Genomic DNA, 13818 nt, shown 5'->3' on the forward strand with positions numbered 1-13818 from the left:
TGGACTACACCTCCTTCCACCCTGCCCCCTGCAAAAACGCCATCCCATATTCCCAATTCCTTCGTCTCCGCCGCATCTGCTCCCAGGAGGACCAGTTCCAACACCGCACAGCCCAGATGGCCTCCTTCTTCAAGGACCGCAGATTCCCCCCAGACGTGATCGACGATGCCCTCCACCGCATCTCCTCCACTTCCCGCTCCTCTGCCCTTGAGCCCCGCTCCTCCAACCGCCACCAAGACAGAACGCCACTGGTTCTCACCTACCACCCCACCAACCTCCGCATACAACGTATCATCCGCTGTCATTTCCGCCACCTCCAAACGGACCCCACCACCAAGGATATATTTCCCTCCCCTCCCCTATCAGCGTTCTGCAAGGACCACTCCCTTCGTGACTCCCTCATCAGATCCACACCCCCCACCAACCCAACCTCCACCCCCGGCACCTTCCCCTGCAACCGCAAGAAATGTAAAACTTGCGCCCACACCTCCACACTCACTTCCCTCCAAGGCCCCAAGGGATCCTTCCATATCCGCCACAAGTTCACCTGTACCTCCACACACATTATCTATTGCATCTGCTGCACCCAATGTGGCCTCCTCTATATTGGTGAGACAGGCCGCTTACTTGCGGAACACTTCAGAGAACACCTCAGGGACGCCCGGACCAACCAACCCAACCACCCCGTGGCTCAACACTTTAACTCTCCCTCCCACTCCACCGAGGACATGCAGGTCCTTGGACTCCTCCACCGGCAGAACATAACAACACGACGGCTGGAGGAGGAGCGCCTCATCTTCCGCCTGGGAACCCTCCAACCACAAGGTATGAATTCAGATTTCTCCAGTTTCCTCATTTCCCCTCCCCCCACCTTGACTCAGTCGGTTCCCTCAACTCAGCACCACCCTCCCAACCTGCAATCTCCTTCCTGACCTCTCCGCCCCCACCCCACTCCGGCCTATCACCCTCACCTTGACCTCCTTCCACCTATCCCACCTCCATCGCCCCTCCCCCAAGTCCCTCCTCCCTACCTTTTATCTTAGCCTGCTTGGCTACTCTCTCTCATTCCTGATGAAGGGCTTATGCTCAAAACGTCGAATTCTCTATTCCTGAGATGCTGCCTGGCCTGCTGTGCTTTGACCAGCAACACATTTTCAGTCTTAACCAAAAGGGACTATCCAAGTCATACATAATATAAAGGGGCTGCCCTGCATCGAGTACCTGACTGAGGTAGCCCCTGACATTTTACCTCGTTCAGCTGGATTCCAGAATTTTCTATTTGAATTCCAAATTTCTCACATTTGAGGTTTTACTTTCTTTCTCACAAGGGGTGGCACGATGACTAGCACTGCTGCCTCACAGCACCAGGGACCTGGGTTTGATTCCAGCCTCAGGTGACTGTCTGCGTGTACATTCTCCCCGTGTCTGCATGGGTTTCCTCCCACAGTCCAAAGATGTGCAGGTCAGGTGAATTGGCCATGCTAAAGTGCTCAAAGCAGTCAGAGATATGCGGGTTAAGTGCATTAGTCAGGGGAATGTGGAGTAATAGGGTAAGGGAATGGGTCTGGATGGGAAACTCTTTGGAGGATCAGTGTGGACTTGTTGGACCAAATGGCCTGTTTCCATACTGTAGGGATTCTATATGAAAAAAAGGTATTTGGAATAAGTGGAAATTCATTGTTCCCTTCATTTTCTCCCAACTTCAGATTGTTTGAACTGGATTCCAGCAAAAAGAACACAACCAGTCAGATTATCAACATCAACCGGTGACGTTTCTGAGCTGATCATCCAGGGTTTGTGAAGTGCTGCCGTGGGTGATTTGCCCTCTGTGTATCTCTCCATCCTACTCTCTATGGTAAAGTGCCACTGAGCTCTGGCAGTGACTATATCATGGTCTGGATGGACTCTGTGCTATTACATAGTGATGAGTACTTGTGTCTCTGAACCAAATATTATGGGCTCAAGCCCCACTCCAGAGCATTGAGCACAGGTTCGATGTTAACACTCCAACGCAAAACTCTATTCATGCTGCAAACTCACTAAGGGTCCTCCAAACTACAACCTTGACCATCTAGAAGGACAAGGGCAGCAGATACATGAAAACATCAACACCTGCAGGTTCACTCCTGAGCCCTTTCCTCATAAGGCAATCCCATCAATTTCTTGACTTGGAAATATATCACCGTTCCTTCACTACTGCTGGGTCAAAATCCTGGAACTCCCTCCTGAACCGCTGTGTGGTTAGCCCTTCACCCAGAGGCCTGCAGAGGTTTGAGAAGGCAACTCAGCAGCACCTTCTCCAGGGTAACTAGGAATGGGCAGTAAATGCTACACCAGCTAGCAAAGCCCACACCCAGTAAATGAATAAAAATAAACTACAAAAGTGCTGTCAGTCGGACTGTTTAATCAAAGTCCAGCCTGCATTCAAACTTGAACATAAATGATCTCAGCAACCCTTTCCAATATTTATTCCTCAAAACATCATGAAAATGCTGATGTTCTGGTCATTATTAGATAACCATTGATAGAATCTTGCTGTTTATGAATTGATGCTCTGTCTCAGACAGTATCCTGTTGGTTTTATTAAACCGTAAGTCACTCTGAACTTGTGAAGAGCTCAAAGTTAAAAATATGGTTTGATTTCTCCCCTTTCCCAATATCTATACTGACTGTTTGACTAAATACAGCTTGGTTATTGGCAGATTGTCTGCAGTGACTCAGACTCTCATTTCCCATCTCCACACTGACATAGAGACAGCTTAGAGAATGGATCGCAGGTATAAGAATTAGTTTAATTTTAAAAAATATCTTCTCCAGTTCATAGACAGTCTGTTTTTTTTAAATCACTGACTCAGAGATTATACATCATGGAAAATGCCCCATCGGCCTATTTTGTGTCCAAAACAGTCATCCAGTGTCAATCCATCTAATCCTATTTTTTGCACCTATCCCTTCACCTTGGAGGCTATAGTGTTTGTGTTATTTTAGTTTTTATTAAGGGTCCTTTTTGAGATATACAAAAACTTGGATACTTCTGGAATACACTTAAGTTCTAAAATAATGGCCATTAAATTTCTCTGCCCTGAGGTTCCATTAATTGTCAGATGCACAAAAAGCTTTCACAAAATGTTCACTGGGTAACATAGGTTCCTGAAAGGTTCAAATTATTGTTAAATTATCCCCTTTACACTGAACTCTTTGTCTAGGAGGAACCAAAATGGCTGTACTTGGCCTAATTTTATCTGATTCTATGTTTGGGTTCACAAGGAAAGACAGATTGTTACCGTGTGACATTGCCACATTTCTCATAGGTTGGACAAGATGTTTAATCAAAGTCCTGCCTGCACTCTAACCTGAATATAAATGACATCTGTCAGTCAGATACTATGTTCAACATAATATCTGGCTGACACCAATTGTTACAGTTAACCTGAGAATGTAATTTTTTTAGGAAGTGTTGTGATTTACATGTGACAGAAGTGAAACTATCATGGTCATTCTAACTGATGAGAGATTTAACAAACAAACAATCAAGGCATTCTTCAATGTATAATTTCAGTTACATCACACTGTAAACTTTTACTATAAATTCTGTGTCTTACAATTGTGTCGTCCACAACCACCTGATGAAGGAGCGATGCTCCGAAAGCTAGTGCTTCCGAATAAACCTGTTGGACTATGACCTGGTGTTGTGTGATTTTTAACTCAGTTTGATATGGCTGCAGCTTGGCTTATTAATGGATAATGGTGCACACATTAGCAATGTCGTTTGTTTATACATAACATGAATAGGTTTATACATAAGAAATAGGTGCAGGAGTAGGTTATTCTTTATGTTGAACAGATTAATGATCAGGATCCCTGATTGATCAAATTCAGTTTGTAGATTCTTATCACTTTTGGAACTTTTGGGATTTCTCTCAGATTTTCTTTAGGATCATGAGTTGACCATTTGCCTCCTTGAACCTTTCTGGCTATTTAATAAGATCATGGCTGATCTGTGGACTAAGACCATTTTCCCACCTTTACTTCACATCCCTAAGCACCTTGGGTTAAGGAAACTCAAACAACCTTGGAATTAAAAATAAACATCTGATCTGGTATCAACTACCATTTGAAAAAGAGTTTCAAACTTCTGCCATGCTTTGTAGATACAAATGTTTTCTAAATTCACACCTGAAAAACCCTGTTTTCTGGTTTAATTAGCAGTTGTATGATATTCCCTTATATTTCTCCACTCTTTAATGCGACAGCTACTCATTTGATGAATATCTTTTCCAAAGACAAATCCGACTGCTGTGAGCATCTGTCTTTACACACTAGCACCTGTCCTATGTTGCCATTACCACATAAACCTTTTAATGAATTGTAAGATTGGGAAAACCCCAAATGAGTATTAGCAGTCTCTAAATTTATTTGCAAATTGGCATTTATGGTGTCTGTTAAATAGCCTTTGAGTTGCAATTTTAATGGGACACTGCACCTGGCTAGAAGCCAGACTGTTTAACAGTCAACAGAAACACCCATTCGCAAAGAACTTTACAGACTTATAATTGTTGCTTTATCTTTCCAAAAAGTTTAAAATTTTAATGTAAGAATTTGTTCCACTCCAGTTACTTGTTTCCTGCTCAGAATGAATTGCCACCTTCAGTTAGCTGCCAACTCTCCCACCTTTCATACTTACAGACTGCAAAGCTCACCCAAGCATTGATAATTAATGCAGCCGAGTTTGAAATCATCAGAAGAAAATTTCAAAATTTCCATGACATGATGACCTCGCAATGTCCCAAAGTGATTCCAAGTCAGTGAATGCTGTTACATTCATCCTAGGCTGCTCTGGGAAGCGAGAAAGGAGGTTGCTAAGACGCTGGCGAGGATCTTTGTCTCCTCACTCTCCACAGGAGTTGTACCAGAGGATTGGAAAGAGGCGAATGTTGTTCCTCTTTTCAAGAAGGGTAATAGGGAAATCCTGGCAATTACAGACCAGTCAGTCTTATGTCTGTGGTCAGCAAAGTTTTGGAAAAAATTCTGAGGGATAGGATTTATGACTATTTGGCAAAGCATAGTGTGATTAAAGGCAGTCAGCGTGGCTTTGTGAGGGGCAGGTCATGCCTCACAAATCTTATTGAGTTCTTGGAGGAGGTGTCAAGACAGGTCGATGACGGTTGAACAGTAGATGTGGTGTACATGGATTTCAGCAAGGCATGTGATAGGGTTCCCCATGGTAGGCTCATTCATAAAGTCAGGAAGTATGGGATACAGGGAGATTTGGAGATCTGGATTCAGAATTGGTTGGCTGACAGAAGGCAGAGTGTGGCTGTAGATGGAAAGTATTCTGTCTGGAGGTCAGTGTCGAGTGGGGTCCCACAGGGCTCTGTTCTTGGGCTTCTGCTCTTTGTAGTTTTTATAAATGATTTGGATGAGGAGGTTGAGGGGTGGGTTAGTAAATTTGCAGATGACACAAAGGTTGGAGGTGTCATTGATAGTATCGAGGGCTACTGCAGGCTGCAGCGCGACATAGACAGGATGCAGAGCTGGGCTGAGAAATGGCAGATGGAGTTCAACCTGGATAAATGCAAAGTGATGCATTTTGGAAGGTTGAACTCGAATGTTGAATATAGGATTAAAGACTGGATTCTTGGCAGTGTGGAAGAACAGAGGGATCTGGGTGTGCAAGAACATAGATCCCCCAAAGTTGCCACCCAAGTGGCTAGGGTTGTTCAGAAAGCATATGGTGTTTTGGCTTTCATTAACAGGGGAATTGAGTTTAAGAGTCGCGAGGTTTTGCTGCAGCTCTACAAGTCCCTGGTGAGACCACACTTGGAATATTGTGTCCAGTTCTGGTTGCCCTACCAAAGGAAAGATACAGAGGGTTTGGAGAGGGTGCAAAGAAGGTTTACCAGGATGCTGCCTGGACTGGAGGGTTTGCCTTCTGAAGAAAGATTGAATAAGCTCGGACTTTTCTCTCTGGAGAGAAGGAGGAAGAGAGGAGACCTGATCGAGGTGTACAAAATAATGAGAGGAATAGATAGAGTCAATAGCCAGAGACTTTTCCCCAGGGCAGGATGGACTAGTGTGAGATGTCATAGTTTGAAGATATTAGGAGGAAGGTATAAAGGAGATGTCAGATGTAGGTTATTTACGCAGAGAGTTGTGAATGCATGGAATGCATTGCTAGCGGTGGTGGTGGAAGCAGAGTCATTGGGGACATTTAAGCGACTGCTGGACATGCACAGGGTTATTATATTTTACATTAGGATTAAATCTCAGCACAACATCATGGGCCAAAGGGCCTGTTCTGTGCTGTACTTTTCTATGTTCTATTTCAGATTGTAAGAAATGCAGCCATCAAAAAAATCCCAGACGTTGGAAAGGAGTTAAACAGCCAGAACTGAATTACCTTGTGTTACTTCACGGGATGAATGTTGACAAACACACTTGAATATAGTGAACATAAACCTCTTCGGAATAAGACTGGGGAAATACTAATGGGAAATACTAATGGGAAATCAGGAAACAACAGAGGAATGGAATAAATACTTTATGCCAGCCTTCAGAGTACAAGACAGAATAGCATTGCAAAATTACTAAATAAATATTCAAGAGTTAAAAAGGAGGAGAGGAAATAAACATGAAATAACTGTCACTAGAGCAAACGTGCCAAAGAACTAATGGGGCTTCAATCAATAAATTCCCTGGACCTGTTGGGATGCATCCCAGGATATTAAAAGAAGTAGCTAGAGTTATAATGGATGTTCTGTAGTAATCTTCCAGGGATTGTTAGATTCTGGAAAAGTCCCGGAGGATAGAAAAACTGCGAATATAACATCTTTATTTAAAAAGGCAAGGAAAAAAAACAAGACACAGTAACTATAGGAGAGTTAGCACAATGGTCTTTTATTTGGAAAATGTCATATTATAAAGGATGTTATGGCAGTGTATTTATAAAAACATACAATGACCAAACAGAGTCAGGATGGTTTGATGAAGGGGAAATCATGCCTGGCAAATTTACCAGAATTTTTTGAGAAGATAATCATCAGGATCGATAAAGAGGCATTGGTGGATGTAACATATTTGAATATTCAGAAGTCATCTCATTCAGCTTCTTAATAAGACAACAGCCCGTGCTGTTGGCGATGTTAGCATGGATGGGTCGAGTTGACTACAAATAGAAGACAGTTGGGATAATGGGGACATTTTCAGGATGGCAACTTGTAACTGGTGAAGTGCCAGAGGGTTCAGTGCCAGAGGGTTCAGTGATTAGCGAATACTTTGGATGAGGAAAGTGAATGTACTATCATGGGATTTGTGGATGAACCAAAAATAGGTGGAAAGGTAAGTGGTGAAGATTTCAAAAGAGAGTCTGCAGAGGGACAGAAATAGGTCAAATAAATTGGCAAAAGCATGACAGATAGAATATCATGTAGGAAAATGTGAGGTCATATAGTTTGGCAGGAAGACTAAAAGAAGCAGAATAATATTGAAATGGAGAAAGATTTCAGAAAGATGCAAAATCATGGGATTTGGGAGTCCTCATTCACAAAAAATCTACCATCCAAGTTCAACAGGTGGTGAGGAAAGGCAAGTTGAATATTGGTCTTTATTACTAAGAGAGTGGATTATAAAAGGAGGGGGTTTTGCTGAACTAATGAAAGCACTAGTCAAAACACAGCTGGAATACAATAAACAGTTTTGGGTCGCATATCTAAGGAAAGAGATATTGGCAATGGGGACAGTCCAGAGAAGCTGCAAATGTGTTGCTGGTCAAAGCACAGCAGGCCAGGCAGCATCTCAGGAATAGAGAATTCGACGTTTCGAGCATAAGCCCTTCATCAGGAATAAGAGAGAGAGAGCCAAGCAGGCTAAGATAAAAGGTAGGGAGGAGGGACTAGGGGGAGGGGCGATGGAGGTGGGATAGGTGGAAGGAGGTCAAGGTGAGGGTGATAGGCCGGACTGGGGTGGGGGCGGAGAGGTCAGGAAGAGGATTGCAGGTTAGGAGGGCGGTGCTGAGAACGTGGCTGAAGAGTTTCTGTGCAGAGGAGATGACCTGGGGGGTGCAGTGAGAGAGGGACTCACTGAAATCCTTGTAGAGGGAGGAAGAGAGCTTCTTCAAGGAAGGCATCCTTGTAAGAGGATTCGCAGTAGGTTAAAATCTTCGAGTAAAAAATGAGGTCTGCAGATGCTGGAGATCACAGCTGCAAATGTGTTGCTGGTCAAAGCACAGCAGGCCAGGCAGCATCTCAGGAATAGAGAATTCGACGTTTCGAGCATAAGCCCTTCATCAGGAATAAGAGAGAGAGAGAGCCAAGCAGGCTAAGATAAAAGGTAGGGAGGAGGGACTAGGGGGAGGGGCGATGGAGGTGGGATAGGTGGAAGGAGGTCAAGGTGAGGGTGATAGGCGTCCCTCTCTCACTGCACCCCCCAGGTCATCTCCTCTGCACAGAAACTCTTCAGCCACGTTCTCAGCACCGCCCTCCTAACCTGCAATCCTCTTCCTGACCTCTCCGCCCCCACCCCACTCCAGCCTATCACCCTCACCTTGACCTCCTTCCACCTATCCCACCTCCATCGCCCCTCCCCCTAGTCCCTCTTCCCTACCTTTTATCTTAGCCTGCTTGGCTCTCTCTCTCTTATTCCTGATGAAGGGCTTATGCTCGAAACGTCGAATTCTCTATTCCTGAGATGCTGCCTGGCCTGCTGTGCTTTGACCAGCAACACATTTGCAGCTGTGATCTCCAGCATCTGCAGACCTCATTTTTTACAGTCCAGAGAAGGTTTACTATGCTGATACAAGGTATGGAGGGACTGTCTAATGAGGAGAGGCTTAGTAGATTAGGCCTGTACTCATTGGAATTTAGAAGGACAAGATTCTTAGAGGATTTATAGAAGCAGAGAGATTGGTTCCCCTTGTGGGACAGTCTAGGATCAGGGGGCAGCATCTCAGGATAGGGGATCATCCATTTAGACCATAAGGAATAGGTACTGGCCATTCAGTCCCTTGAGCCTGCTCTGTCATTCCATAGGACCATTGCTGATCTGACATTCCTCACAGGCAATTCCCTGCATTTTCTCTGTAATCCTTGATTCCTGGACTGATCAAGAATCTATCCATCTAGGCTTAGATATACAGAAGGACTCTGCTGCCACAGCTCTCTTGGCAAGGTGTTGCAGAGACTCTCAAACTTTAAAGAAGAAATTCCTCCTCATCGCAGCCTTAAATTGATGCCCATAATTCTGAGACTATGATCTCTAGTGCTGGACTCTCCCATGATGGGAAATATTCTCTCAATGTTTACCCTGTCAAGTCCCTTAAGAATCCTCTAAGTTGCAATGAGATCACCTCTCATTATTTTAAACTCCAGAGTAGAGTCCCAAACAGGTTAGCCTTTGCTGATAAAACAATCCGTCCATCCCAGGGATTATCGTAGTGACTCCTACGGTGAACATTTCAGATTGAGATGTGGGTTTCTTTTCTCATGGGTAGAGAATCTGTGGAATTCACTTCCACAGAGGGCCTTTGAGGCTGAGTCACTAAGTATATTCAAGGCTGAGATGAACACATTTTTAAACAGCAGAAAATCAATGATTATGGGGAAAAGGCTGAAAAGTGGAGCTGAGGATGATCAGATCAGTAATGATCTCAATGAAAGGTGGGGCAGACTCAATGGACTGAATGGTCTATTGCTGTTCTGACATTGTACGATCTTATGGTCTTTGTCCAGTGTCTTTGTATCCATCTGAACTGGTTGCTAGACCTTCAGTTTGATGCTTCACTGACAAGCTATCACAGCAAACAGTCGTACCTGTCCACAGCATCTCCTGCGAGAACTGGACAATTAACATAGCTGCCTTCTACCAGAGAGGACAACTGAGCCAGTCAGACAACTGCAGTTTTACACATCACATGTAAAGCACAGTTAACCTTTACCCATTTATGAAATTACAGAAGAGTACATTTATATGCTTACTCCACAGAACTAAAGACGAAGTCTGAAAAGTTCCTTTGTCAGCTTTTTGGGTAATGTCTTAAAATTGTTTGGCTTTCACCACTCCTCTCAGTTTAGTGGCTTTGGTTTGTGCTCATTCGAAATTATACCTGTATCAACTGGTGCTGAAGTGATTGTGAGATCAGGTGTTGGGCTAATCAAGACTATCCATATCGAAAAATGAAAGTGAACAAAGTTTATAAACTGTAAAACAGGGGAGACAGTATCATGGATGGTAATAGTCATTGGACTAGGAATCCAGAGATCCAAGGTAGTGGGGACATTGATTGGTTCAAATTTAAATTCAAATAATCTGGAATAAAGCGTTAGGCTCACTAACAGTGACCATAAAGCAACTATGGTGAAAACAAAACATCTTTTTAGGAAAGGAAATCTGTCACTCTTATCTGGTCTGGCCTACATGTGATTGATTCTTAACTGTCCTCTGAAGCTGCAACTGCTCTGCTCAGAACCATCAGAAACTACAGACAACTGAGCCCAGTCCATCCCAGAAAACAGTCTTCCAACCATTGACTCCGTCAACACTTCCCGCTGTCTCAGAAAGGCAGCCAACATCATCAAAGACCCCTCCCATCCCGGTTATAATCTCTTTCAACCTCTTCCATCGGGCAGGAGATACAAACGCTTAAACACAGACCAAACAGATTCACCAACAGCTTATTCTCTGTTGTTACTACACTTCTGAAAGGACCTCTCAAATTTTAAATTTAACGTTGATCTCACTCTTTTCACCTTCTCTGCAGCTGTAACTTTACATTCCTCCTGTAATACACTTTGTATGGTATGATCTGTCTGTACTGCCACAAAACAAAACTTCTCACTGTATCTAGGTCCATGTGACAATAATAAATCAAATCAAATCAAATGGTCTAGCAAGCCATTCAGTTCAAAGGCAGTTAGCGATGGGCACATTTCATGAATTAATAAAATAGTTGGATGCATTTCAAGACAGTGTCCCCAATTATAGATTTCTTCCATGAGAACATTTCTGCTGAAAACCACAATAATCACTTCAAACCGCTGAATCCAACAAAATAGCATCAACCTGCACAATATTTACTTCCTATTCTTTCAAATATGCTCCTTGAGCTGTCCAGGAACAAAGATAATAACCTGACAGAGCTTTAGTTTCTCTCAATAAAGACTCAGAGTGAAAATGGGAATAATGGTTATTCTCTCTATCTATATACCATTTTGTAAAGTCCTCAAAAAGTTTCATTTCCTCCTACTGCTTTATAAGAATTACCTTCAGTGGCAATCATTAAGTGATAATTGGCAGATGTCCCCTTGTTTCTCTCACTAAAGTATGTTATCACATAGCAACCTGAAAACAACAGGGTTTATTTGGGACTTTGTTTATAGAATGACAAGTGTAAATTTGTTAGGATGTTTTTACTCATCTCCATTTGCTATAATTTCAGAGATTTCACTGTTTTCATGAGATTCCAAAATTATAAGGAGCTTTTACAGACACAGGAGTAAAACTTTAACTCCGGCAAACTTCAGTAGCAGGATTGAGTCAACTTTTATGGATCACTCTTCAGATTTTAAAAGAAATAACTTACAAAATAAAGCTGCATTAAATTACACATAATAATTGTGTTCTTTTAATTAAGCAGCAGAAAGAATGATTTGCTTTTCTGGTTAATGTGTTTGAAAGACTTCAGTCCTAAATCACCCTAGAGCAGTAAGACACATCAAAGCAAATCAACTCTCCTTAAGAAAGGGTAAGTAGAATAGTCCAGTTGTACAGAGTTTTCCATCTGTTATCTATAAAACATGGTTGCTTTAAAGTTTTCACACACATTATCCAACCAAATAGGTCTATCACAATTAGATAGCTGTCAGAGAATATATTGTCCTACTCTATTTAATTGATATCCTATTTGACAACTTTGAGTGCTCCTGCGTACTGGGACATCCAACTATTTTGATTCCCCTTAGTTCCTCCATTCCCTGCCCTGAAGGTGGGAACATACATTGGGTATCTTTCTGCAACTTACCTGCACCATGCTTCCTATGACGCCCTGGCACATCATCACAACCATCACAATATTCAAAATCCCACACACTCCAGCCTTCCAACAGGAGCCACCCGATGATTTATTCCTGTTGGGAGCCTGCTCCCTGGGATGTTCAACCCTGACCCAGCTCAGCTAAGTTCACCTTTCAGACCCAGGATCAACCCTGGGATCTTGCTAACCCACAGTCTCTGCCCAACACTCACATAGCTAATGGTGTATTTATCTGACCAGCGAATGAAAGATGTGGATCCGCTGAAAGTTTAGTTTTGCCAGTCATAAATCTCCTTTCACCGAAGGACATCCTGGAATGATAGGATTTCAGCAAACTGCAGTCAAATAGTTCACATTTCTCTGTATTAACATGACACCCACATGTAACAGGTACTTACTGTTGTTCTGTAAAACTTAACAGATTTTTTTAAAACAGGGAGAAATATATTTTCAAATGATTAAACACAAAGTACAGGATGATGGATGTTTGCACAAAAATATTACCTTTTTTAAAATAAAACAAGTGTTTACAAACACCTCGGTGCCATTCATTCTACTGTAACCATATTAGACAATAATCAGATTGTAATTCTGACAAATGGTATATTAAATCCCTTTCCACTTGTAGATACACGACATAATCTGGTCTAGCCTGTTCTAGTCGGTGTTAACCGAGGCTGAGTCTAAACTAACCGGCAGAGCAATGAAAGACAGCGGATGAGTGTAGTTACCTCTCCGGCGTGTAGCACAGGCTCAGGAACACCGCTGAAGAGGCGCTGTTTGACCGGGATGGCTTCAGCAGTCCCAGTGTCAGCTACAACTGCACATTGTCCAGGGGATAGATCAATGAAGGAGCAGGGTAGCGGGAGCTGCCGCCAACGGGGACAGGAGCAAAACACACACACAAATCCCAGAGAGAGAGAGAGAGAGATTACTGCAGTCTAACTCCGGGAGATTGCAATCTGTTCGCTCGCAGTCTCGGCAGGAATGAATGAACACTCCCCTCCCTCTGGGCTGTCTCACTGCAGCCTCCTCACCCTCTACCGCATGGAGTTCACTCACTCTCTCACTAACACTCACACAGTCTCATTCTCACTCACTCACTTTCTCACTCATTTTTGCTTCCCCCTGCCTTTTTAGGAGGTACAGCTGTCTGATCGTGCAGAGTCTCGGGCAGTGTCACGTCCACAACTCCAGCGCAGCAGTGACTGCCTGAGCAAGGGTAGAGGGTCCTGCTAACAGGGATGGTCTGCTCTGATTGGAACCATAACCCCCACCCCAGTGCGCACCCCAAATCGAGCTGAAACTCAGAGTCGAGCCACTGGCGGGAGTTGAGTGTGAAAGGGGGGTCTGAACGGGAGCAGGTGAGTCTGAGAGTGAATTGGGGGTTTGGTGTATGAGAGGGAGATCTGAGCATGGGGAGGCATCTGAACGTGAGCAGGCCACTCTGAGTGTGAGCAGGGGTGTCTGGGCGTGAGTGTGAGCAGGGGGCTCTGGAAATCATGCCCACATGGGTTCCATTATAGAGCCACGCAAATTGAGTGCCACCTGATATCCAAAGACCAGTCTCTCTTGGTTGTTCCCCACTCCGGCCTATCACCCTCACCTTGACCTCCTTCCACCTATCCCACCTCCATCGCCCCTCCCCCAAGTCCCTCCTCCCTACCTTTTATCTTAGCCTGCTTGGCTACTCTCTCTCATTCCTGATGAAGGGCTTATACTCGAAACGTCGAATTCTCTATTCCTGAGATGCTGCCTGGCCTGCTGTGCTTTGACCAGCAACACATTTTCAG

General features: G+C 43.8%; 1 protein-coding gene across 2 annotated transcripts in view; it reads right to left on the reverse strand.

Annotated features, from left to right (window-relative positions):
• sema3d (sema domain, immunoglobulin domain (Ig), short basic domain, secreted, (semaphorin) 3D) overlaps positions 1-13150 on the reverse strand; it is a 356167-nt gene extending 343017 nt beyond the window's left edge. Inside the window, exon 1 of one of the 2 annotated variants that reach the window (XM_060842587.1) lies at positions 12757-13150. The gene's annotated coding sequence lies outside the window, so the exon portion shown is untranslated. The remainder of the gene's footprint in view (positions 1-12756) is intronic. The other variant, XM_060842584.1, reaches the window with a different exon arrangement.
• Between the last annotated feature and the right edge of the window lie 668 nt (positions 13151-13818).

This window comes from Hemiscyllium ocellatum, chromosome 23, assembly GCF_020745735.1.
Source record: "Hemiscyllium ocellatum isolate sHemOce1 chromosome 23, sHemOce1.pat.X.cur, whole genome shotgun sequence".
Taxonomy (NCBI): Eukaryota; Metazoa; Chordata; class Chondrichthyes; order Orectolobiformes; family Hemiscylliidae; genus Hemiscyllium; species Hemiscyllium ocellatum.